The sequence below is a fragment of the Vicugna pacos genome, chromosome 30, assembly GCF_048564905.1.
Source record: "Vicugna pacos chromosome 30, VicPac4, whole genome shotgun sequence".
Classification (NCBI taxonomy): Eukaryota; Metazoa; Chordata; class Mammalia; order Artiodactyla; family Camelidae; genus Vicugna; species Vicugna pacos.
The window spans coordinates 15,886,372-15,913,014 of NC_133016.1; the positions used below are offsets into that span (position 1 = coordinate 15,886,372).

At 37.8% G+C, this 26,643-nt stretch overlaps 1 long non-coding RNA gene and 1 other non-coding gene across 2 annotated transcripts; both read left to right on the top strand.

Annotated features, from left to right (window-relative positions):
- Nucleotides 1-102: 102 nt before the first annotated feature.
- On the top strand, nucleotides 103-1,138 carry LOC140690441 (uncharacterized). The gene is made up of 2 exons (XR_012065708.1): nucleotides 103-471; nucleotides 887-1,138. It is a non-coding gene; the product is annotated as an uncharacterized lncRNA (long non-coding RNA).
- A 14,433-nt stretch (nucleotides 1,139-15,571) lies between these two features.
- On the top strand, nucleotides 15,572-15,674 carry LOC116286092 (U6 spliceosomal RNA). Its single transcript, XR_004195853.2, has one exon. It is a non-coding gene; the product is annotated as a U6 spliceosomal RNA (small nuclear RNA).
- The last annotated feature ends 10,969 nt before the right edge of the window (nucleotides 15,675-26,643 follow it).

Consider the following 26,643-nt stretch of genomic DNA (forward strand, 5'->3'; position numbering starts at 1 on the left):
CTCCGGGCCTCGCGCCTGCGCAGTCCGGGCCGCCCCGCCCGCGGCCGGGAGGGACGCGCCGGCTGGGAATCCTGCAGACCCACGTGCGGAGGTTCTCTCCGCCCAGGCGGGGCAGGGAACGAGGAGCTGTCGTCCCAACAGCTCATTTTTTATCTTGAGGTCTTCAATTAATCTCACACCACAAATGTTCACCTTTCACGTTTACTCAGAAGGCCGCCTGTTCTTCTGATCAACTGGTAGCAAAATCGTTCCCTTAGACGCTGAATGATTTGTGGGAGTGAGGGAAAGGGTAGAAATTAGGGTAAGAGCAAGGCGACCGTGGAAACTAGTATGATTAGCAAGTACGTTAAAGTTTGCTGCATTTTGTTTGTTTGTTTTTTGTTTGATTCAAAGAGACTATGACAGATTGGACCCGTGAATTTTTAATCGTCTAAATTGAATAGGATTTCGATACATGAGCTTGTGAGTCAGGTAAAATCTCCAATGCTAACTGTGACTTTGGGCAGGTTAAATAACGGATCCGAGCCTGTTTCTTCACTGTAAAAAAAAAAAAAAAAAAAAAAAAAATGGAGAGAGAAAGGAGGAAAGAAGGAAGGAAGGAAGGAAAAATTGTGTTGAGTGTCTTCAGATTAAATGAATGAATGAGAAGTAACATACGCTTTAATACTCCGGTGTTTATTAAACACCAGGTACATGGAAATATCAAAGGTGCTCAGTAAGTGTTCATTTTCTTTTGTCTTCTGTTGAGATGCCTTGCGTGCCTCTGTGTGTGTGTGTGTGTGTGTGTGTGTGTGTGTGTGTATTTCTTCCAATAGAGAAAATTTAGAAATTTCTCTGTGTCTGTATATATATATATATTCACACAAATATTTTGGGTTTTATGCAGGATTCTGCTCTTACAAATTGGACAGGAAAACTGGGAAACCCATTAAAGCACATGCTGATATTTCTGTAAAGAAGAAGGAATACAGGCAGAGCTGAGACTCAGTGATTTGGAGACCAAGTCTTCCTCTTTGAGTATTTTACTGTTGGACCTGTTCCCTGGAAGTCTCCAGTCTAAAATCTAAAACGCCAATTTAAAGCTATGCTGCTTTCTTTGTGAATGCTGTTAGGTAAATTTTGATTAAGTGCTTTTGAATTAAGTGTCTCTTTGGCTGTCATCAAGGGTTCAATTACTTGTAGACAACTAAGGTGTTTTGGTTTAATTCCCCCCATTTTGAGAATGATACAAACCAAGGAAATACCATAGCCAATTAAAACAGTTCCTTTATAAGAGACGTAAGCTTGCTAATGTTCAACAGCTTGACTAAAAGTGAACTGGTGTTGAAAAACAACACACATAATCAGGTCCTCTAGTTAGCTGAACTTATTTCCCTGTCAATTGTCAAGTTGAAAAGTGGCTTTTAATTTAGTAGAAAAATAGACAAATGGAAACTTGAAATCCCTAGGGGAGCAAGCAGGGCTGACTCTGTGCAGTAACACAGAGCCTCACACTTAGAAGGGCTTCTCACTTGGTTTAATGTTCTGCTGTTGCTGTCTTGAAATTCTTAATAATTTTTGAACAAGGAAGCCATCATTTCCCTGTTGCCCTGGACCTCAAAAATTTCCTAGCCAGTGCTCAGAACAAAGGAGGGAAGTGGCATAGAAAATGAAACTTATAAAACACATGTATGTCAGACACAAGTTTCAGTCTTAAAGCAGAGTAGGTTATTCCATATGCCTTAGAGGGCAGGTATCATCATTCTCATTTTACCAAAGATGAAACAGGCCAGCAGAAACTAAGATGCTTACTCAAGATTGTGAATCTAGTAGTGGTAAATCCACTTGCCAGAGTTTTCAATAGAGAAGAATTCATTAAGAATGTTTCTTCCATAGAGGAAACCACTCCCTCTGCCCATTTTCCTTGGTGCTTCAAACACCAGACAACTTAGATATACTAGGAGGCATAAAAATAAAATTTATATGAACTAATATGTTACTTTGTTGTGGGATGAATTAGGGAAAGCATTTCTTTTAATTCTGTCTCTCCTCCCCTAGTTTTAATTAATTGGCTCCAATCTTGGAGAATTTCAGGAAATAAATATTTTAAGCATACATTATAGTTGTATATTTAAGTGCCAAATGAGGAAAGCAATTGCAAGGCAGACTAAGTATTTAATCCAAAGAAAATTATGGTTGAAACAATATTTGTTGGGGAGCATGGGGTAGCAGAGTGTGGGTAGTGGATAAAGAAACTGAGGGCATTTACAAGCTTCAGAAGTCAAGACATTATGAAATTAGCATGCATTAAAAGTGGTAACCATAAACACCCATGTCAGGGAAGGCTGGGAAATTTGCCAGTGCCTGCTTCTTTTCTCCTAGCCAAATTAGCCATATATGGTTCAGAGGAAGGACTCTAGAGGATGTTCAAGGGCTTTATGTGAAAAGTGTGAGGTTGTTTATGAATGTCTGTAGTTGATGTGGTTGGTGGCTAGGTAAGTAGAGGTTGATCACAGGGTCAAATGAACTATCTGAACTGGCGAGGCACAAAAGGCCTGGTTTTGTAGTCTTTGGCCTAGTGCAGGGGTGCAAGATATTGTCCCTGGGAGATAACCTGGCAGTATCTTGGAGGTACTTGTGGTGGTCACATCTGGGGAGATGTAGCTCTGCACTGCTGGCCTGCAATGGGTAGAGGCCAGGGCTACTGTTGAACATCCTGTAATGCACAGGACAGCCCTTCACACTGAAGTTATCAGCCTAAAGGGTCAGATGGGCCAAGCCTGGTGCCCTCTGGCCCAGGAGTGTTTACATTGTCCTTCTCCCAGATCCCTCCTCAGCTTAAGGTCCCCAGTTGTAAACTAATATGTAGAATTGGTCTTCCGTTATGTGCTTTTTAAATTATAAATAGGACATTTTTAGAGAAAGGAGGATATGAGAGAGGGAGACAAGCATTATTTAGTTGCTCTCCACTGTGGGAAATTTACATTCTGAGGCTAAACAGCAAATGCATGCATGTGCTAGGAAAGAGATTTAAGAAAAATATTCACACTTTTATGAGTTTGTGAGTTGTCCCTTAGGGTGAAAAAGGCCAGTGAGTCAGAAATAATTTACATGGCTTGGAAGCTAAAACCAGAAAGGCTTCAGATGATTGAAGGCAAGCTGTCATTATTTTTATGCTGTTGTACAATGTGCATGTTGTGCAGTATTTCCTAAATAATACTCATCCAAGGACCTCACACCTCTTGCATAAAATTTTCAATTGTCATAAAGAAACCCTCCTCTCTCTCTCTTTTTGCACGTTACATTATACACCAAACCTGCAGTTTCAAGCTTTCTCAGTGTGACCTAAAAATATTCGCTGCATACCATTTGATTGTGGCTAAGAGAAGGTGTAAGAAGCTGGAGTTTTTCTAACAGTCAGCTTCTCTTTGCTTTGACCTTTGTGGTTCTGTAGAAGTCTGAAGAAAGGACTGAATAGTCATTTTAGCAATGACATTTAAAAAGTAGCTTCTCAGGGTGTGCTCAGTAGATTTTGCCTTGTCATTTTGGACAGAGAGAGGTGGGGACCAATGTGATCACGATAAAAGTCATTGGTCCCAGTTTGTAAATAAAGTCTGCAAGCTTCAGTCATTGACAAAAAGAGAACTTCTTGATGTCATATAGAAAGTGCAAGCAGATAGACATTGATCAGGTACACTGTGTTAGATTTATAGACACCTAATTTTAATTAGACATTTTGTTTTTAAAACTTCTTTTTCTGATGGCAAAAGTAGTTCGTGATTATTACGGAGAATTTGGAAAATATAAAAAGGAGGTAAAAAGAAAAAATCCATAATCTGCTGCTCAGAGATAACCAAGCTTTTATAGTCTTTTCATAAAGCACAACTTAAAAAGAAAGCTTTTGTTTAATTTTGCAAATAAATTTCTGTATCTGTTTCTTTATTAAACCACAAAACCATTGTGAGGTGCATTGCCTGAATGAATGACAGAAAAATCTTTGTATACATATTTGTTTTTGATATTAATTTGAAGGAAATGAATAAACATGGTCTCAACATCATTTTGGAAATGTTAATAGTTTCAATTTAATTAATAATAGTCTCCATTGTCCTGGTTTGAGTGTAATCCAAATTCTTTAAAAAGGCAAATACTTTTTTTTAATTAATTTTTTTATTTTTTGAAGAGTGATTTTATTTAGGTTTTTTTGTGGGGAAGGTAATTAGGTTTATTTATTTATTTAATTTTGAAGGAGGCACTGGGGGTTGAACCCAGGACCTTGTTCATGCTAAGCATGTACTCTACCACATGAGCTATAACGTCCCCCCTGGCAAATAATATTTTTATTTATAGGACTTATTTCTTAACGTTGATTCAAAGATTTGATTAAAGTACCTATTAATCCTAAAAGTACTGCTTGTGCCTCTGATTTAACATTTTTTTTCTTTTCATCCATTATTTAAGATATTTTAGTAAGACAGAACGGTAATAAGGCATAATGTAAAAATCTCCCATAATCTCCACTGCACTGTGACATCACCGCTGTTAACAGAGTTAACCACTGTTAATATATATCGATATACTTCATCAGACTTTTTCTTATGATACTTGACATAGCGGTAATCATTTCTAACTCGCATCATTGGGATTGTACTACACAGACTCTTCTGTACCATGTTTTTTCACTTAGTATCTCTTGAACATCATTTCTTTTCCACGCACAAAAATCTACTGCATTCTTTTTAATGGATGCGCTGTTTTACCAATTCCGTATTTATGGACACTTATTTCTGATTTTTTGCTGCAGTGAACATCGTTGTACATCTCTCGCTGTGCCCTTCTTCGGGAGTTTGATCCCAGCCAAATCTAACCTCTTAAAATTCTGTAAGGTTGCTATTGTTATCTTTCTAAATTAATGAAAATCATTTGAAAGCACACTGTGATATACGAGTCCTGTGGGCTTTACTTCCAGACAATCTCTCAGACCCCTCCACTTCGATGCATCGGCACTGACCCAGCACAGCGCAGGGCAGCTCACACACAGTCATTGCCCACTCAGCCCACAGCAGTGGCCTCGGAACATCTGCTCTTTACCATCTGTGGGCCCTAGAATGATGTTTTAATAATGCAATACATAAGTTTCCTGCTAAGAATCTTTCAAAGGCTTCCTGCAACCTTTAGAGTAAAATTCAAATGCCTTTTTCGCCCTGGTCCTCAAGCATTATAGCCGTTTACCACTTTTCTTCCCTACATCCTCTCATAGCAGTTTATCTTTTTTGCTTATGTTTGGGACAGACCAGCCCCCTTTCTGTTCTGGGGACATATATTAGTCCACAGTCAGCAAGCTGGAGACCCAGGAGAACTGACGATACTTCCAGTCTAAGCCCACAGGCCCGAAAACCAGCAGAACCAATGGTGTAAATTCCAGTTCAAGTCCTCGCCTGAAAGCAGGAGACCAGTGTCCCAGCTCTGACCCAGTGAGGCAGAAAGAGCAAATTCTCCCATATTCAGCCTTTTGTTTCTAGTCAAGCCTTCAGCAGACTGAAGCAGGCCCATCCCCGTCTGCTTCGCTCAGTCTGCCGATTCCAGTCTTAATCTCATCCAGACACATCCTCGCAGACACACCCAGAATAATGTTGAACCAAACACCTGGGCCCCCCATGGCCCAATCAAGTTGATACATGAAATTAAAGATCATAGAACCATTTCCTGCCGGCAGACCACTGTATTGTTTGCAAGGTTTTTCGTAGAACTGGCTTGTTCTCTTTCTCCAGTTCTCAAGTCAAATGTCAACATCTCTGACTTTTCCAAACCACACTCTCTCAGGTGGCCTTCCCCAGAATTACCACATTCTCTCACAACATGCTGACTATCATTTATCACTTATCCCAATACATAACTTTTTGCTTGCTGTTTACTCGTTCTTTATCTCTCTTACTAAAATATAAATTATATTAGGGTAGGGACCTAGCATGTGTTGTCCTTTTTGGTATCTACCAAAAACGTGTGCAATAAATGAATAGCATTATTTCAACATCAATTGGATAATTTAATATTAGATTTTAAAAGTCCTGTATAGACAAATTTTCCTTGTAGAAGAATTCCTAATAATATATGGAGATAAGCCCTCCTCCAGGAGGTGGAGTTTAATCTTCCCCCTCTTACAAGTGGACTGGACGGTGACTTGCTTCCGAAGAACAGAGGATGGGAAGGGAGGAATGGTAACTTACAGTGGAGAAACCTGGCAACCACTACCTTAATCAGAAGATCGTGCGGATAGCATACATCCCTGACAGGATGCATTCAGAAAGGCACAGCATCGCTTCTGTGGAGTTCTTGCCAAAAATGCATATCATGTAATGTAATCACACGAAAACCTCAGACAAGCCCAAACCGAGAAGCGTTTTACAAAACAGTTAACTGATTTCATCAAAAGTGTCAGTATCACAAAAGACAAGATAAAAGGAAATGTCACAGTTTGAAAGAGTTGAAGATGACACAACAACTGAATACAATGTGGCATCCTGGATTGGATGGATCCTAGAACAGAAAGAGGATATGAATGGGAAAACTGGTGAAATCCAAATAAAATCTCAAGTTTATAGAATTGTATCAATGCTGGCTTCTTAGTTTTAGCCAAAATATCATGGTAATGCAAGATGTTAACAGCAGAAACTGGTGAGGGTTATGTGAGAACTCTATTATCTTTGCAACTTGTCTATAAACATAAATTTATTCCAAAATAAAAAGTTTATTTAAAAAATAGGTAATCACAAACCAGAATCTAAATAAACTGCAATATTTTTTTTCAAATCTTAGACATAAAAGAACAAAACACTGAAAACAGAAAGTCCCCCAGACTCATAAACACACACACATGCACAAAGGTAACTATGTGAGGTAATAGATGTGTTAATTAACTTGATCATGATAATTATTTTACATATTTTACATAATGTATGTTTACTAAATTATCACATTGCACAACCTAAATATATACAATTTTTATTTGCAATTGTACCTCACTAAGGTTGTGGAAAGAAACTTATATATTGCTTCTGATATTCAAAAGTGCAATGATAAATCTATCTTTTTGTTAGTTAACGTGTATATAGAGAGAGAAACTGACAACTACTGTCCTTTGAATTATGCTTACAAAATTTCAAAATCTCCTAAGTCCCAACTATTACTTTCCACTTCTGTTACCGTCCTTCAAAATCCTTAAAAGACACTGTCTTTGCAGTTAATTCCCATTTAATGTTTATAACTGAAGGATATTGTTGCTTATACTGGCACCAAACAGATCGTTACTGCTGTTAAAATTATCACTGCTTACAAAAGTTTCCGCATGACATGATTCTTACTTGCCTATACGTCTTAGCTTATTTTTCTTTTGAATAAAGCCAGGAAGATTATTGAGCAATCAATGGTAACGAACACCTGAAGTCAAAACTGCTGAATCCCCAGTCCCTCTGAGGCGTTAGACACAGAGAATCACAACAAATTCTTCCACCAGTGTCTGAAGTGGCTCCTACTCTAAAATAGTCACTATCCAAAAGCAAGAAGAACAGTTTGTCCTTTTTGCTGTCACTTGGGTAGCTATATTCATTCCAGTGAATGGCATCTGCTACAGTCACTTGCGCAATACGTTGATAAATAATTCACTGTAGAAAACATCCTGGTTTAGGATTTACATGGAATTAGCTAAGAAATTGATACCTACTTAAGACATTTTTTAAAATGTTGACCTGAATTGTTTTTCTTTACCTTCATGGAGTCACAGATCAAAGTCATGAAAGATAAGGAAAGATGTGGAATTATCACAGTTTGGAGGAGACTAAGATAATGGAATAAATAAAAGGTACCATCCTAGGTCAGATTCTGGGACAGAAAAAGGACATTGGAGAAAATCTGGCAACATCTGACTAAGCTTTGTAGTTTGGTTAAGCACTTTATGCCCATGTTTATCTTCTGCTTTTGATACTTACATCATGTTTTGATATCACATTTTGATACTTATACCATGGTGTTGAAAGTTATTAACATAGAGAAACTGGGTGAAGGATAGACAACAGCTTTCTGCACTATATTTGCCACTTTTTGCAACTTCTGTTTAAGCCTAAAATTATTTCAAAATGAAAAGATTTTTAACCATGACATTGGAAAATTCCTCAGGAAGTTGTTACTTCAAAGAGAGACAGTATTTCTCAATAGTTCTAATACAGCCAGTTTACCCTCCAGCTTTGAAACATGCCAGTGTTTCTTCTGTCAAGCGGCAGATAAAGTGCAGTTGCTGGCTTGGGCTGTACGAATATTTTGTACGCAAGTGTGTATTCCAAGATCCTAGGATTAAACTTTGTACAGCGAAATTTTCATGTTTTGAGAGGCCTGTGGAAAGCAGGACCAGTTGAGAGAGTCACATTTTAAGTTTATTTATACAGAATATTTATGCTCATTGGGTGGAACTTTGGGTTGAATTGTCTAGAAAATTTTTAACTTGGATTTTTTTCCTCTTTCCATTTTTTTTCTTTCTTGTCTAGAGCATATAGTTGAATTTGAATAAGTAAAATATAGACAACTTCACTGTAGTCCAAAGGAGGAAGCAAATACACAGGAACTTTGTTAAATGGGTAATAGAGGAATTCCTTCTTTGAGATTACTTTAAAAGTGATCATCATGAAAAGGAGGTCCTTTTGGCAGTTCAGAAATCATACCCTGTCTTACTATTACATCCATTCATCACTTACCACTTGCCTGCCTATTCTTCTACCTCTAGCCTAACTCATTCCTCTAACTCTAGTCTACATAACTCAGCAAGGAAGTGTCCCTATTTCACAGAAGAGGGAATGGAGGTTCAGAAAAGTGACATAACTGGCCCAGTCTAGGCTTCAAATTCAGACTGAGCCATCTGCAAATGACTAATACTTGTATTGGTTGAACTACCCTGCAATAAATTCTAACCTTAGTGAATTGTGTCATAGTGAGATTCAGTATACAAGTTTAGTCTGGTTTTTTTTTTTTGACATATTTAAAACATCCTGTCAATTTTAAAAGAAAATGTGATATTTCCTTTGAAAATTGGTCATACATAATTAGATTTTCTTCAAAATGTAGAAATATATAAGAAAATTCCAAGTCTTCCAGTTACTGTTACTAGGTTCCATTAATAGCAGAATGTATCAAGCTGATAAATTGTATGTTTCATAAGTACATTAACTTAATGTGTCAACATCTTAGAGGGCCTTTTAATAACATATAGTATTGCAGCACTCTAAAATGTGTTTCTTAAAAGCCAGAAAAAAAAATTAGTGATCTAAAAGAAGTAACTCAATGTTTACTTAAAAAATCTACCTTTGGCCCTTCATTTATGGGTTCAGAACTATAGTGAGAAATTTATGAGTAATCTCCTTGGCACAAAACAAACTTTGCAAAGCAGAGATAAATAACCAGTCCTACTCTGATCTCACTGAGAGTTTCTACTAAAAAAAAAATTATGTACTTTGGATATGGGAAATATTACTCCGAGGAGCTTTTATTCTAGAATTCTGATGCTCTGTAATTGGATTGGTAGACGAAGATCATTTACTTGATAAAGAGGGAAAGAAAACTTTGTGGCCGTTGTAGCTTTCACCTTACAATTAAGAGTGACATAATTAAATGCTCGACTTTAGCACCCTGTTATAAGATACAGGTTTAAACCTATCCCTTACATCATGAAACCAGCAAGTTTCCTTCTGTGTGCCCCAGAGCCCTTCTCAGTGAAATTGAAATGCATTAATCGTTCTGAGCAGACAGTACTCTGCTCAAGCTCTTGAATAAACAGAGAACACCAACACTCCTTACAAGTTCCAAAACGACAGTGTCAACTAGATAATCATTGTTTCCTAAACCTTCCTGGTCTCAAGAATCATCTAGGTACCAGTTTAAAATACCTTTTCCTAGGCACGTCATCTGGAAATTTCAATTTAATAGTTTGCAGTGGGGCCTGAGGATCTGAATTGTAGACAAATGTCACCTGTGACCAGGCATATTTGAGACACAAATTTTTAAAAATAAAATAAAGCATGTGTTACTCCTACCAGGAGTTAATACAGAAAGAATAGAAACTCTGCTATTAGTCAAATTCAGATTTCCTCACTTATGAGTTTTTTAATCTCTCCTTCAACGTCTGCTTTAAAAGGTAATCATATGATCAATCTCTCAAATTTATTGTCAATATTACATATGAAGGATCTAGGCTCTTGCTACTCAAACTGTGGTCTGGGGACCAGGACCTAGCAGTCACTGAGAACTTGTTCAAAAATGCAGAATCTCAGGCCCTGCCCCAGACCGTCTGAACATGCTTGTTAAGAAAATGGGCTGGATGATTCACATGCCCTTTAAAGTTGGTTAAGTGCTGGCCTTGTCGCCGAGTCAGGGTTCAGGAAATGCTAGAGTCTTTCTTTCTCATTATAGTTGTTGTACCAATAATTCAATTGAGCTGAGGTTCACTGAGTGTCACCACCATTTCTTACTGCTGGGTTAAGCCCATCAGGTACACTTTCAATTCCTGTATGGTGCAAAGGCATAAATAAATCAACAAATGCATGGGCTGAACATCAGACTCCCTGCAAAAGGTAGCTGAGAATTTCACTTTCTGGCCTTTGCTCCCGCACTCTGCCGCAGGCAGGGAGCAGACGGTTCCCATTTTTCAGTCTCTTTTAGGGATTATTTCAGACTTTCTCACACGTGCCTCACTGACAGTTTCTTACACAGCTTTCACTATTTTTAGCAATTGTTGGTAGCAGGAGAAGCCTACATCTTATAACTGAACTGGTTGCAGCTTGAATAAAAACTGGGGGAAGGTTTTATTAAAAGGTTTTGGGTTCCTTTTTCTTTCTTTCTTTCTTTCTTTTTTTTCTTTTCTTTTTACTTTCAGAGCTTACCATTGAATTCTGCAGAGTCCGAGGAGGAGAATTAGGTACAACCTGTCTTACTGCCTCAAAGACACTTTCAGTAATCGCCTGCAGTTAAGGTGCACAGCACATGTTAGTACATGACAAATGAAAATGAAGACTAAGTTTTAAACTTTGGGGGTGCACTCAGGGAACAGTGGAAAAGCCTGGCTGCTGCACTGAATATTTTAGCTGGAATGCTTTCATTAAAACAGCAAATGAATTTAATGTTTGAAAAGAAATGAATAGGATAATTCTCAGATTTGTAGATACTCCAGCCACACACAAAATAGGTCTCTTCAATGCTTTGTGTCTCTGAAGAAGTGTCTATTATGTGCTTATAGTATAAAAAAACAAGTCTACCACTTTGATGGTTCTTTTTCAGTGGTAACCTTGGCTTTCTTTTAGCTTAATAGGAACAATTGTGTCTACATTATAGTTACATTGCCACAGTTCAGGAATGCTTTCACTTTTATTTTCTCATTGTCGTTACCCAGTACTTTCTCATTCATCAGCTCAGTTGATCTTCAGGGGAACCGTGAGCCAAACAGGAGCTTAGCACATCACTCTCATGAAAGGGGCCTCGTGCCAGGATGTAAACATCGCTGGTACCTTCTGTCTATCATCTTTGTTGATCTCCCATATCCTTATGGAACTGGGGGGGGGGGCGATTTTACTTCCCAATCAGGAATAATTGTGTCAGACAGCAAAAGAAAGCAGAAAGCATTCTGGTTTGAGCTACGCACATACTTTTTTTCCCCTGAACTATTTGGGAGAAGGTTCCCTGCATCATGCCCTTTACCCCTTCATATTTCAATGTGCATTTCCTAAATTCTATCACTCATTTTGGCATATAATTTTGCAGTCACAAACATTTTTTATTGCAATCTAACCATCAAGTTTATATCCTTTCCTAGTTTTAATTCTTTTCAACATACCTTATGTTTTCCGTATGCTATTGCTTTTCAAATGTTTTCAGCCCATGAGTTCTCCTATTTTACCTAGCTGAGTAGTGAGAGCTTGCCACTTCCTTGACTTTCCTCATGGCTTTGTCCCCTACTGCCTGCAGCTTATCTGTACATTTCTGGTAAGGAGTGGCCATAACTGCATCGTAACTTTTTTCCACACTGCAGCCTCAGACTGACCCACCCAGAGCTCAGCTGTTATCTTTCAATCCCTCGTAATTACCCCATATTCATATCAAAAATTGGTGCACATAATTAATGATTCCACGTAGTTATACTGTCTCTTGCATCTTTTCGTGGTCTTTGCAGGCATTCACTGTGGTCAGAAGACCTGAGTTCTTGTTCCAGCTCTGTCACTTATCAGAGAGTAATCTTTGCCAATCACCTAATTTCCCACTATCTTAGTTACCAAAGTTAAAATGATATCCAGCTTCTCTATCTGTTAAGACCAGCCTTATCCACTTTAGGCTTCTTTTGAGGACAGAATGATAAGATGTATGGGAAAGGGCTTTATGAGAACTGCCAGAGTATTTTAAAACAGTATATCTTTAAATATTCAGAAACAGAAAGGATCATAGACTAAAATGACTGGGTCATCTTGCAGACGAGGACATGAATGGCCAGAAAGATTAAATAACTTGTCCACAGTTTGGCAGAGCCAGGCTTCCTGGTTCCCAAACCAGTGTTTTTTCAATCTCAGTAAACTGTCTTCCGAGACGGAGTCAACCTCTCAGGTTGCTCAAGTTTACGCCTTGATGTTGTAAAGAACACAATCCCAAATCCCCCAATTTTTTTTTTTTTGCCAAATATTTAAAGCACTAAATGTGCAGAGTATAAAAAAAAATACAAGTTTAGAAAGAGAATTTAAAGAAAACTCACGAAGATTATAGGTGACAGAATTTTACTTGAGATTATTTGCAATATCTGTTAAGAAATCATTCTTGCTCACTGAGGTTCAAGCTTCATCAAAGTATCTGCAACTAGGATCTATGTTAAGGTTGAGCAGATTAACCCTCAGTTCAAGGTCAATAAATGGCCCCTATAAATTGTCAATAATCATTGTTTTTCAACAGATTTCGGTACAAACAAGCAAACACAGGATGACAGGTTAACAGTGGGATAGTTCTGCCTAAAGCTCAATTCAATATTGTTCTAAAAATTTCGACCTGCAATTATTAAAGAGGCGACTAGCATGATTTTTAGATTAAACTAAGTGACAGATTAATTTGTTTTTAGTGATAAATGTTGAAGGGATATCCCCCTAGACACCGGATTGACTCTGCTCTGTGTCCATTCAAACAGAATGTCCCTCGTAGAATTTCTAAAAAGATAAGAAGGGAGACGAGGTTTGAAGCTCACAAATCTAAGAAGAATTCTGTTCTGAGAACAGAAGTCTTCACTGTGTATTCTATTGAAATCAAACTTCTTATTCCAGTGAATTATAGGGGAAGTCATGCCTAGATTTCAATCAGAGAAAAGGCTGCAGCCTACAAAGTTCAGAGCAATTGTCTTAGGATATTAGCGCTGAGAATGCCCCCAAAATTTCTGTCAGGGCAACATTTCTGTACTCTCATGCATCAGAGTTATTTCACGGTTCTCAGCGAAGGTTTGAACAGTAAGATCCAAGATTTTATGCATATTTTTACAGATAATAAGTTCATATTAACAGAACTGAAAATCACTGAATTCTCTCTCAGAGAAACTCACCCAGACTGTGCCTCTGACTCACTGATCCTGGAAGTTTAAACATGAGAAGGATGATGTCAGTTTTAGGTTGTTACCGATCTGTCTTTTGGTATCGGAAAGAAACATCAATAACAGAATTTGAAAGCCCATGATTTTCAATCAGTGCGTTTCATTTTTCTTTTTTAATGTAATGTAATGTGACACCACCCCCCAAATATAAAAGCAACATGGCAATTATAGATGTTGGGTTCCTAAAAAGCCCTGCATTTGGCAAAACCACCATTATGATCCTGAGCATAAAGAATATACAGCATGAAGAGAAAAACACACGCCATAAAAATATGATCCGTGTTTTTAACTCAGTAAATAAAAGTAGAAGGCATCTGCTTTAGAAACACACCAGATTTGCTGACATTAAATATTCGCTTCAGTAAGTCACCCCCTTCCTGAGTCACCTTTATGCATTATTCAGGAAAAATTGCTGAAGTAGATTCTCAAGTTACCCTCATGTTATCAGGCTATAACTCTATTTAATGCTTTCCGAATCCTTTCTACTTTAGAATTTGCTGTTGTTGTCCTTCAAATTATGCTTTTCTTTATTTGTTTTCTGCAAGTCTCAGCAAATGCTCGCGTAATACCTAGATTTTTTACAAGGTATCTATCTCAATACTTAGGCATTAAGGGAGAGAGAAGAGAGTCTGGTCATGAAGGCATATACAGAGAGGCTGGGGAAGGCAAAAACAGAGCTGGCCACAAACATGCATGTGTCCTCTGAACTGGGCAGTGCTTCCATGAAGGGGATAGGATGGAGCCACACATTTACCTCAGTCAATCCAAGCTGGTTTTGTTTTTTTTTTAAATTAAAGTCCATAGCTCTCATGTATGGCTGAAGCATCATGCTGTACACCAGAAATTGACACAACATTGTAAACTGACTACGCTTCAGTAAAATACACACACACACACACACACACACACACACACACACACACACAAAAGTCTGTAGCTCAAATCCCCTTCAGATCATACTAACTCAGAAATAGAGCCAAGGAGACAAAAGACATTTTGCTTCTAAATTTTATTAGCCATCAAACGAGGTCTGAAGTAAAAAGCTTTTTTCTTAGGCCTTCCCTACCTCCCGCATTGCCCCACCTACCGTGACTTGAAGATAAACAGGCAGACGTGAGCAGCCAACCTGACTTTTCCACACAGTAGCAGTAGGGTGAGGAGCTGGTTCTGAGAGAACAGAGGCCTGTCGGTGCCTGCAGGAGGCCAAACACACCTGCCAGCTTAGTGATGAGAACCTGGGAGCGCAGTGAGCCACAATGCCGCGGGGGAGGCGGCCCAGGAAGGAGCTAAAGGCTGAGCCCACCCGGCCTTAGGATTGTCGGGCTCTCCCCACTAATTAAATAAACAACTGTGCTTGCCTTGGGGAAGAGAAAAGAGAGAATGAAGAAAGAAAAGAGGGAAAGTCAATACACAGCCCCTGGGAGAGTAGGGCAGAAGAATCTTCATTATTAAAAATAGTAAGAGCAATCCTTTAACAACCATCCCCCACACCCCCAGCACATACACACACATCTGCAATCGTGGAAAAATAGATAACCGCTATTATTTTGAATGTGACTCCATCTTTTTATTTGGATTGTGTTTTATCAGGTAGTATTGATTTCAAAGTCCAATTATGCACACAACTCAGCTTGGACACAGCTATTCAAGATTTAGAGGAAGGAGAGATCGGTCACTGTCTACAGAGTTCAAAGGATCGACCCTGGGCATGGGAGCGAGCAAAGAGAGCTTAACTGTTCTTCAATTTATTTCTCTGGTTTTAAATAGATAATGCTTAGCTTAAGGGCAAATACAAGGTATTTATAAAGTATCCCCTAGATTTCTACTGGCAATATCTCATTTACTTATTGATACAGTTAGAGAAAACCTTTCTGTTTATGTTGACATTCTCTCCCTAGAAGAACAGCCATAAAAACAACACTAAAAAACCTTTTTCCATGCTTGCTTTGGCAGCACGTATACCAAAATTAGAATGATACAGAGAAGATTAGCATGGCCCCTGCGCAAGAAGGACACGCAAATTCGTGAAGTGGTCCATATTTTTTAGGAGCTTGGGATTAGCAGATACAAACCACTGTATATAAAATAGCTAAACGACAAGGTCCTGTAGAGCACAGAGAATGCTATTCAATATCTTGTAATAAACCATAATGGAAAAGAATATGAAAAAATATATGTATGCATAACTGAATCATTTTACTGTACACCAGAAACTAACACATTGTAATTCAACTGTACTTCAATTTTTAAAAACCCAAAAAACCCTTCTTTTGTTCTACATTGACTGCAAGGAGGTTTTCAGTAGCACCTGCACCAAATCTAGTCCTCGTGTCTCCAATCATAATGTCTACCACAGGGTATGTGAGATAAGAAGGGCACCAACTTGTAACAACACTTTAACACGCAGCACGTGCCCTCGCTGGAAAGACATAAAGACAGAGGCTGAGGACATCTAACATACCACGTGACCGGACCGAGCAGTCCAGTACGGGTTATTACACAAAGAGGAAGGTTTAAGTCTCCTCAAGTTTGGTAGAGATCAAAGTGGTTAGCTTATCACTTCCTGAGCCAAAATGTTCAACATGAGGTTATTTGAATGCCAAACCTTTCCCAGATACACATATTAAAAGTACATCATAAAAGATCTTTTAAAAATTTAATTAAAAATGAATTTATTATTATTTTTTAAGCACATCGGACAACCCCGGCAGAAAATGGGCAAAAGATCTGAACAGACACCTCACCAAAAAAGATGTCTGACATCATTAGTCATTGGGGAAATGTAACTTGAAACCACTACACCTGCATTAGAAAGACTAAACTTCTAAAAACTGACAGTACCAAGTGTAGATGAGGATGCAGAGTGAATGGGACACTCATACATTGTTCATGGGGATGTGAAATGGTACAATGACTTTGGAGAGTGACATGGCAGTTTCTTAAGAAGTGAAACATAACACCTACCATGTGCCAATTCCATTCCTAGCTATTTACGCTGGAGAAGTGAAAACATATGCCCACACAAAGACCTATATGTGAAAGAGCATATCAGGTTTGTATGTAGTAGTTGAAAATTGGAAAACAACCCAAGTGACCATTAATAACGAATGGATGAACAAATGGTGATACATCCAGACAGTGGAATACTACCCAGCAATAAAAAGGAATGGACAGTTGACGTTCTCTACAACATGGGTGAATCTTAAAATAAGTAGCTAAGTGAAAGAAGCCAAGAAGAAGAGCACATAGTGGGTGATACCATTTAATTTCAGAAAATGTTAATTAATCTGTAATAACAGAAAGCAGATTAGTGATTTTCTGGGGAAAGGGTGGAGGCAAGGAGAATTACAAAGAGGCAAATGATGGAAATGTTCATTATCTTGATTGTGGCATGTAGTAAGATGCACCAAACTGTACTTTCCAGATGTGTGAGGTTTGACACATTTCAATTATACCTCAATAAGACTCGGGGGAAAACGCCTTGGGCAACGTAGCACTTTAGGACATTTAGATTTAGGTCTTTCCTGACTCCATTCCGGAAGAGGAAATCTTTATCACTTAGGAGGCATTTACCAAGGAATCCACTGTGTTTGGAAAAATTGTGTCATGGACTTTAGGCAGCCTAGCTGACAGTCAAAAGAACTGACCTTGTCTGATAAAATGCATGTAGTCAGATCTCAGTGGTGGGAAACTTACTTACTCAGATTTAAGGCTTACTCAGCAAAACAAGAAAGGCTGTTGTATCTTGAGGTCTTGATCCGGTTCAGTAAAACTTAGAAGGAGTGATGTCAGTAGTCCTATAATCAGACTAGGTGGGTACACATGATCAGATTATATAGAAGCTCTGTAAGTCTTATTAAAGAAAGAATTGAATTACATTATTACTTGATTAGGCTCCTGAATTTCCTAGATTCATTTATGAGCTGGAGAGCCAGACTTCCCAAAACGATCTTAATCAAACTCTTCTGTCTTTCAAACTTTTTTTTTTAAAGCAATAGACTCTTTAATCAAGCAAAATCTCACTCAAAACACCCACCTCAATCACTGCCACTGCTGCAGATAAAAGCAGAAACTTATGAGCACATGTTTATTTTACAAGTTTATATTTTTAAATCCTTATTGACAAGTATGACATAACTAGAGAATAAAACACAGGGTTGGATGATTTTAACTGATATATCGACCTCAGCTTCCCTTTCTGTTTCTTGCCGGGATTACAGAGTTTTCAGGAATTCCAGACTCATGTAGATAAGGAATTTCAAATGGTATTTCTTTTAAAAAATCAGTGCCCATGGAAAACTCTTCAATTAAACTGATCCAGAAGCTTAAGAGGATGTTAAAAAAAAAAGTGCCTCTAAGTGGAATCACCGATAATATCAAACAACTGATTTCATTTCAAAAAGGCAGGCAAAAAGCACCAAAGGTTTACAGCGTTAAAATCATTTATCATGAAAGGATCACAACTCCAAGTGCTGTGCATTTTCTTGTCCCTGCACAGCTCTACTCCGTGGTAAGCACACATGAAGTGCACTTCCCCGAGCCTTGCCAGCTATTTCACAATGGTGCACACATGTTGTAACAGTGGCTTTACTTGTACAGTTTGATGTGTTCAAACATGCAAAAACTTCAAGTCGAGGAAAGAAAAAGCTGAGTCAGAACCAAGTGACAAACTTAACAGCCAGTGAAGCAATACTGAGGAGGTTCAAGTATCTAATCCAGATGGCAAAAGTGAAGGTGTTTTGCGGGTGAAATTAATGCGCCTGATGCGTTTAGGTTGAGTCAATCAACAGAGAGATTATCCTTGGTGTCCTGACTTAACCAGTTGAATCCTTTAAAAGAGAGTCTAGAGATCAGAAGCAGAAGCCAGAGACTCTTCTGAGGAGCGTGAAGAAATCAGTCTCCTTGAGTTCTATGGCTGCCAGGAGTAAATACTGCCAACAACCACGTAGGCTGGGAAAACGAATGAGCCTCAGTTTGAGACCCTGGCCCCAGTCCACCCCTGGAATATTCCCAAGAGCAGAGGACCCAGCAAACCTTGCCCAGACTCCTGATCCGTGGAAACTGTGTGATAATAAATGTGTGTTGTTTCAAAAGGACACATTTATGGTAATTTGTTCTCCAGCAATAGAGAACGAATACAGATGCTTTATTCCCAGGCAAATACAGTGAGCACATCAAGGCTGTCATTCAGTGTTAAACACTCTTTAAACTCAGGGGTATAGGTGAGTGATCTCAGATGAGCTCAGAAAACTCAGCTCAGCTAAAGAAAAAACACTCGAGAGAGTCATTCAAAATTATGTTGTAAGAACCTGAGGAGGTTAGTGAGCAACACGCTAGGTTCTGAAATGCAAATGTGAGTTAAGCCAACGACTTGAAATGGTCTCTGAGTTAAATTTTGATTTATAACATATTCTAGTGTGTCTTATTATCGTTAAAATGTTTTTATGTTTTTAGACTATATATTAAAGTACGTATAAATTACAAAGGTAAAAATGTAACCTTACAGTGGAGGAGCTTGCCAGACACCCCCTTAATCAAGCGATCAAAGTTAACGTGACCAGTAATGGGACAAACTGAAATCCTGTGTCTGCTGATAGGATGTTAATGAGAATGACACAGCACCGCTTCTGCGGTGTTCCTGCCGGAGATGCACTTTACCTGCATTTGATCACAAGGAAACATCGGACAAACCCAAACTGAAAGAAACTATACAAAATAACAGACTAATCTCCAAAAGCTTCAAAGTCATGAAAGTCAACGGAAGACTGAAGAATTGTTCCACAATTGAAGGAGACTGAAAAAAAACCATGACAACCAAATACACTGTTATGATCCTGGGCTAGATTCTTTTGCTATAACATATAAAGAATATTTTGGGGACAACTGGCAGAACTCGAATGGGGTCTGAGGATTATGATTGCATGTATATCATGATTGTATGTTAATTTCTTGATTTGATGGTTTTACTGCTACTGTTGGAGGAGAATGTCCTTGTTTATAAGAATTGCACGTTAAAGTACTTGGGTTAGGAGATATCTTATTAGCAATTTACTTGCAAATATTCAGGGAAAAGATGTTCTTTAAATTTTTTGGAAGTTTGAGATTGTCTTAAAAGGTACACAAAAAACTACACACTTGAACTTTTAAGAAATTATGCATTTGGGCAACCCCTAAAGTACTTCTTATGGAACACTATTTTTAAAAGTCTCTACTTTACTTTTTTCCAAATATAACACTATGTTAAATAAAACTCCCTCTCGTCTATATGACAACTATACAATTCTCTATTTATTTAAAAAATTGTAAAATTGATCATTTTTCTTTTTTTGTGGTTCCACTAACTGTTTAATTTTTCTATTCCTTTGTGATAGGTTATGATTTGTATAATCATAGAGTTGAAAAATTTGTGGGAGATATTTGCTAAAATAAGTACAAATTTCGCTTTTCATATTTTCATGCATCCAATAATTTTACATTTCAAACATAGTTTTGCTTGGGATTTTTTTTCTTATGCATCCTCCAGTGCTATTTATTATTTAGAATCAGTTAATTACTGCATTCTACAAGTTGTAGTGGCGAACAGCAAATCCACCATAGATAGTCAAATGTTATTTCAGGGTACAGTATACAAATTATACAACTGGAAAGCCATTTCTTTGTCACTTAAGCTTAGATGCTAAAAAAAAAAAAACCCTTATAATCCTATCTTCTTTTTATTGTTAACTAAATTTCCAAAAATATCTTTCTCATCTACAATCACTGGATACAGGTTAACGTGTTTAGAAAAGCTTGTAAACATTTCTGTGTTTCATGTCTTTTAAAGAAAAATATTTCCCACTAAATTTTTGGACATTAATGTTTTCATAATTTTTACTGTCATGAAACCCCTATATTGGAATAATTACCCCTTGATTAACAGATGAAGATGAGTAGGGAAAGGAATGAGGGCAAAATTCTCATTAAGAGAGTAAGCTTCACACTCTTTTGCTCCCAAGGCTGCTGCTATATGTAATGTTTAGCTCTTTAGACAACCTACAGAAACTGACTTTCTAGACACACCTCTCCTTCTTCAGCTGGCACTTTCCTTAAGCCGACACGAAGCAATCAGATTTGCAGATCAACTCTGTCAACATTCAGTCTAACATTCAGGTCTCTCATTCAGTGCTAAAAATTTCTTTAAGCTCAGAGTTACAGCAGAGAGCAATCCCTGAAACTCAGATCAGCGACAGAAGAAACAATATGAAGAGTTATCCAAAATTGCACACAAGGAAAGTGAGGAAGATAAGTAAGCTGCTCACTGAAAATGTCAATTTAAGGAGTGACAGCCTAATGGACAACAGTGATCCCCACCCCCCAACGTAAATCCCATGTGAGGCTTTAGGTAACACGCGCACCAAGTACGAAAATTAAAATGATACATCATCAGAGGTAAAGCTGTATTTCACTACAATGGGTAATTCAAAGACCCCAGGTTTTAAAACCAGATGGCCGCATGCTAGCTTTATTATCTGCTGGTTAGGTAAACTCTGATGGGTAATTTAACCTCTCAATGCCTTAGTTTCCTCATGTGGAAACTGGAGACGACGCTATTTACTTTGCACCCTGGTGCATGATGAAATACGCCTGGGGAGTATCCGGCACCAGGACTGGCATGTAATAGGCACCCAGGAAAAAAATGATAATTATCCTTCATACTCATGAGGTGGTGAATGAAGGTACCAAAAGGAAGTCCTATTACAATTTTTAAAAATGGTTATATTTTTACCAAAATCACACATGCACACAGTTCAAAAATTTCAGTAATATTAAGATGTGTATAAAGAAAGTACGCAGGACTCAGCCCCGTCTCTCTAGTCCTCAGTCGCACTCTCAAGAGGTAACTCAGTTCTGCTTTACTAAGCTGCTGCCACTAGTGCAGTTTCAGCTTCCCAATATTTGGTTAAATCACTCAAATATGATTACCTATTACATAATATCACAATAGTATGACCATGATCATATTTCATTTCTTTTTTCCCCTAAAGCTAATCATTACCTCTTTTAAAATTTTTCTTAGTGTTCTATGTGATTATCATTGATTTTTTCCCCCCAACAGTCTCCAAGAGCTTTTTAACATAATTTTCTGCAGAGGCATCAGCATAAATAGTCCTTTTTTTTTTTTTCTTTTTAAATTTTTTTCCTAGAAATGTGCCTCCTATAACCTTTGTCCTCTTCCTCCAACCTGGAATATTGCTCTCTGGGCCTCCTGCACATCTCTTAGGAGCTCTTTTCCCCATCATCTTGGCCATTCCTTTGTGTCTCTCTGGTGTTACTGAAATCTCCCTTTTCTTGGGTCCCCCATCTTCCTCAAACTAGTTTTACTCCCATGTTTTGGTAAATCACATCCTTCACCAGCTTCCTGGAAAAGACTCCGTAGAAAATTCATCTTGAGGTCTATCCTGCAGTTCTGAAAATGATTATTGACTGAGTATAAAATTCTAATTTGAAAATAACTTTAAAAAAAATTAAGGCATTGTTTCTTTGCCTTAGAGCTTTGTATCGTTGAGAAGTTCAGGATTATTCTTACTGCCCATTGTTTGTATGTGAATTCTCCCAGTTCAATGGTATTCTTATTGCCAATGCTATGTATGTAGATTTTTTTTCTCTTTGGAAGTTTCCAGAACCTCCACCTATGATGTTCTGAAATTCCATGATGTTATATTTAGTGGTGAGTCTGTTTTTCTTCAACATGCTGGGATCTCAGTGGGCCTATCAATCTGGAGACTCAAGCCCTAGAATATTCCTTAAATTTCTTTTTGATAACTGACTCCTCTTTGCGTTTTCTATTCTTTATTTCTGAAATTTTATTGATCAGATGTTGGACTTCCTAGTTGTTGTTTTTTTTAATTTTTTTTCCTGGGAGATTTTCTTAATTTTCCAATACTTCTATTGATGTTTTAAAAAATTCTGCCATCATAGTTATATTTCTAAGAGCTCTTTCTTATTCTCTGATTGTTCCTTTTTAATATCATCTTGTTCATCCTAAAATGTCTTCTGAATATGTTAATCTCTGAGTATATTAATTAGAATTTTTTAAAAAAACATATGCAATTCCTTTCATTGCTCTGTTTCCTCCAAAGTTATTTTTTCCACTGTTTTTTGCTGTTTTTCTGTGTTAAGGCTACCTCAGATGTCTGGGAATCCTAGGACGCCCCTTTTAAAGAATAAAATATGAGAAAGCTGTTTAAAAGCTCTATGTGCAAGGACCAGAAAGATTTCAAGAATGTCTTCAACAAATGAAGAAATAGTACAATACACAGAAAGCAGGGCATTTATAGTCCCGCCTGAAAAAAAGACTTGGGGATAAGTGTTGAAGAGTTAAATAATATCCTCTAAAAAAATCCATCTTATATAAAGAGTAAAAGAAACAGGAAAGGAGGAAGCCAAATAAAGGTGTTTAAGCTGACCTGGTGAACCATTTGAAATGTAATCAGTTGAAGGACTTGATCTGATTGATGTACAGTGAGAAGATGCCATAAGAACCTAAGCATGGATGGTCTGATCCAAATGACAGTGAGAGAAAGCACGTGGAAGTGAATTAAGTACAGGCTGTTGTGCTGAAGTATTTAGTGATCATATAATAGTTCAAAGGAGAGAAGTCTGAGCACTGTGCTGCTTCTCTGGGGGTGACAGTGACCTATGGCATTAAATGCCTTTGATTTTGAAGACAAGGGCAACACCAAAGTACCAACGAGTAAAAGAAATATTAAAATTTTGCTGTTCTGATTACCTCTCATATTTCTACAATCCAGTGATCTCAGCAGAAGACATGCGAGGAGTTCGGCCTACAGTGCCGCCCTCCCATTCAGGAATCTACTAAATGATTAAATCACATACACTAAAATGATGTTTCTCTGGCAAAGAAAATTCACATTCTCATAATGGTCACAAGAGGCTCGCATTTCACAGTATGTTCAGAGATTATTCCCTTATCTTTTCAGTTCCATGATAAAGCAGGGTTAGGCAAAAACTAGACCTGAATAAAATTATGTTTCTTTCCAATCAGATTACTGACTTCCCCTGTGTTCCCCCTACCCCTGCAATGTACGCCCCAGTGAAATATCGCAACGTGCTTCACTTTACCATAACGTTATGGCAGTATCTTGTCCTTCTATCTTATTGAGTCCCTGAGATCTTATACTTAGTTATTATTCCAAGTTTCAGATTAACATATTTGGATGTTTTTCAAACTTCTCAGAAAAAAAAAAACACCTTTAACATATGATTTAAAAACACTGAAAATGACAATAAATTTGCTATGTCTGTGAGTCTGTTTCTGTTTTGAAGATAAGTTCATTTGTGTCCTTTTTTTAAAGATTACACATATAAGTGATATCATACGGCATTTTCCTTTCTCTTTCTGGCTTACTTCGCTTAGAATGACAGTCTTCAGGTCCATCCGTGTTGCTGCAAATGACATTATTTTATTTACAGTAGGATGATCTTGCTGATGCCAAAGCCATGCTGGCATCAGAGCACAGGGTTCAGTTCTGTGGCTAAATCTGGTGAGAAGGTGACTTAGCCAAGCTACAGCGCACAGAATAAGAAGAATAAAGATGAAGCCTCAAAGAACACCATCATTTAAGAAACTATTCAAGAAAGAACCAATACCCAATGCAAATGGAAAGTAACATATAGAATGAGAATCAGAGTAGTATGATGTCTCATAAGCCAAGGACGGAAAGGATTTTAAGAAGTAAGGGGTCACCAGAGATGAATATTAATTTCTCAGAAATCTCTTTGCTTGGGAAGAAAGGATATGATCAGGAGAGTGCCAATTAGGGCACTTTTTCCTTAAACTTGAGAAATAAACGTAATCCTTTCACAAGGAAAAAATAGAGGACCCCCTCTCCCCTGGTGTTGAATTAAATTATTTTCTGATGTTATTCATAGATGTAAAAATATGAAACTTGTTTTAACCTCATAATGCTTGTGGTTCTTATGTAATTAAAAAATGAACAGATTTATAAGTTAAATATAAGTAAAATTATCAAATAAACAGTCATAAAATTAAATCAATGTACTCTTGTGGATGACTTCCATCCTTCCAACCTCTTACCCCCCTGCCCCCAACCACCAGAAGCCAAATCACTGATTTCAAAGTGGATATGGTACAAATTGCCACTAGTCAGATAGTTTGGGTTTTGGCCTGTGAACACCACTGTGTTCTTGAGGTGGCAAGTTTTCCCACCACTTTTCTCTGTTGAAAGACAGCAGAACTTTTATTCAGTGTGCCCTGAAGTTATTTGGCTTCCATATGGCACAACCTCACATCATCCACATATTAAGTTGGCATCTGTTCCTTTGTCATTAGCCAATGTCATTCAAAATAGCACTGTTTGTTACCAACTAGATAATCCTGGACAGTGAAATAAGGTGGCATGACTCAGACACCAGGTGTTCATGGCTTTTTTTTTAAATAAAAGAGTTTATTGAAATGAAATTTTCAGCTGTAAAAACACTAATTAGGTTCTCCTTTCCCAGACCTATCACTCTATTTAGGGCTCAGACAATAGTTGCAATGAAATGACCAAGTTCAGAGATAACCTAATGGTCCATATGCTCTGTAGCTGGGCCTGTCATTGTGCGAAGCAAGGAGATAAAAATTAGAGCTGATGTAGAGATGATCTCTTGGAATGCTTTTGCTTCCAATCAGAGTATGAAAGGGAGGCCTTTCCTGGACTCCTACTGCTGGGTGCAAAGTCTACCAACCATCCTTCTTTGCTGGCTTTCTCCTCTTCTGACTTTCTCCTTTACTCTGTGCAACCTCTTACCCAGAGGGCTTAAGCTTGGGAGTGGCCCAATTTCCAGCAAAATACACACACTTAAAAACCCAAAAGCGGTTTAATCCCCAAATGGTCTAGTTTCTCACGTAACACACAAGTCTGGAGATAAATAGTTGCAAGACTTGGTTCAGTGACTCAATAATGTCATCCTCTGGCCCTGCTCTTCTTAGGGTGTCTGCCTTCTATCTTTCTGCTCTTTGCTTCTCAGTTGCAAGTAGCTGTCACAGCTTCAGGAATCATGTCCATATTTAAGGTGGGAACAGAAGGGAGAGGGTAGTGTCAACCATGCTTTAGTTCTGTTTTGCTTTAATAGAGAAGTAAAAAACTTTCTCAAAACCACTCCCTACAGTCCACTGTTCTCACCTAAACTAGACTGGGACAGCTAAGTATTTAGATTTTTTTTAGTCTTCATAATGGAAGCAGGCAAGGGAGATGGATGTTACATTAGACCAACTGGTATGTCTGCTACAGATGATGACAGACAACGTTGCTGGATCCCTCCTGTTCCCATCTTCCTCCTTACAGGACAGACTTCTAAGCTCTGCAAGAGAATATGTAACAGTAATCATAGATGCTTGGAGATAATCAACATGACATCTCAAGATTAACTGTACAATTGTAAATAGCTTGTGGGGGAGGCTTGAGGTAGGTGAAAGGTGTACCTTTCAAGCCCGCAAGTATTTCAGAAAGGAATCATTTGGCCAAATCATGGACTCTCTATTAGCTTTTCCACATTATGTTAAAAAAATTATGGGTAAGTCAGAAATTAGCAAAGCCCCTCCACCAATACTCTGAAAATCTTGTAAAAGATTCCAAAATAAACAAAAAGACATTGAAATGTATGTGTGCATATATGTTCAGAGAATATTAGGAGAAGTCAAGTTATTTGAAGTCAAAGAGCAGAAACGTAAATGTTGGTAAATACACAAGTTCAGGAATGGTTGTTTAGAAGTAGAGTCTCATGTTGTGATTAAATCTTTTAAGACACAAAATGTTTGAGGAATTGATGAATAGTTGCTTTCAATTCAGGTAGGAGAGACTGACCACTCTAAATTAGAACACATTATAACTGTCTTATAATTAAGCATTTTTGTAAAATGAATTTAAGCCTCATTTTTAATTGAGTTAAATTTATTGTTAAATAACTTTTGGGACATGGAGATCCATTCACATTTTATAAGAATAAGA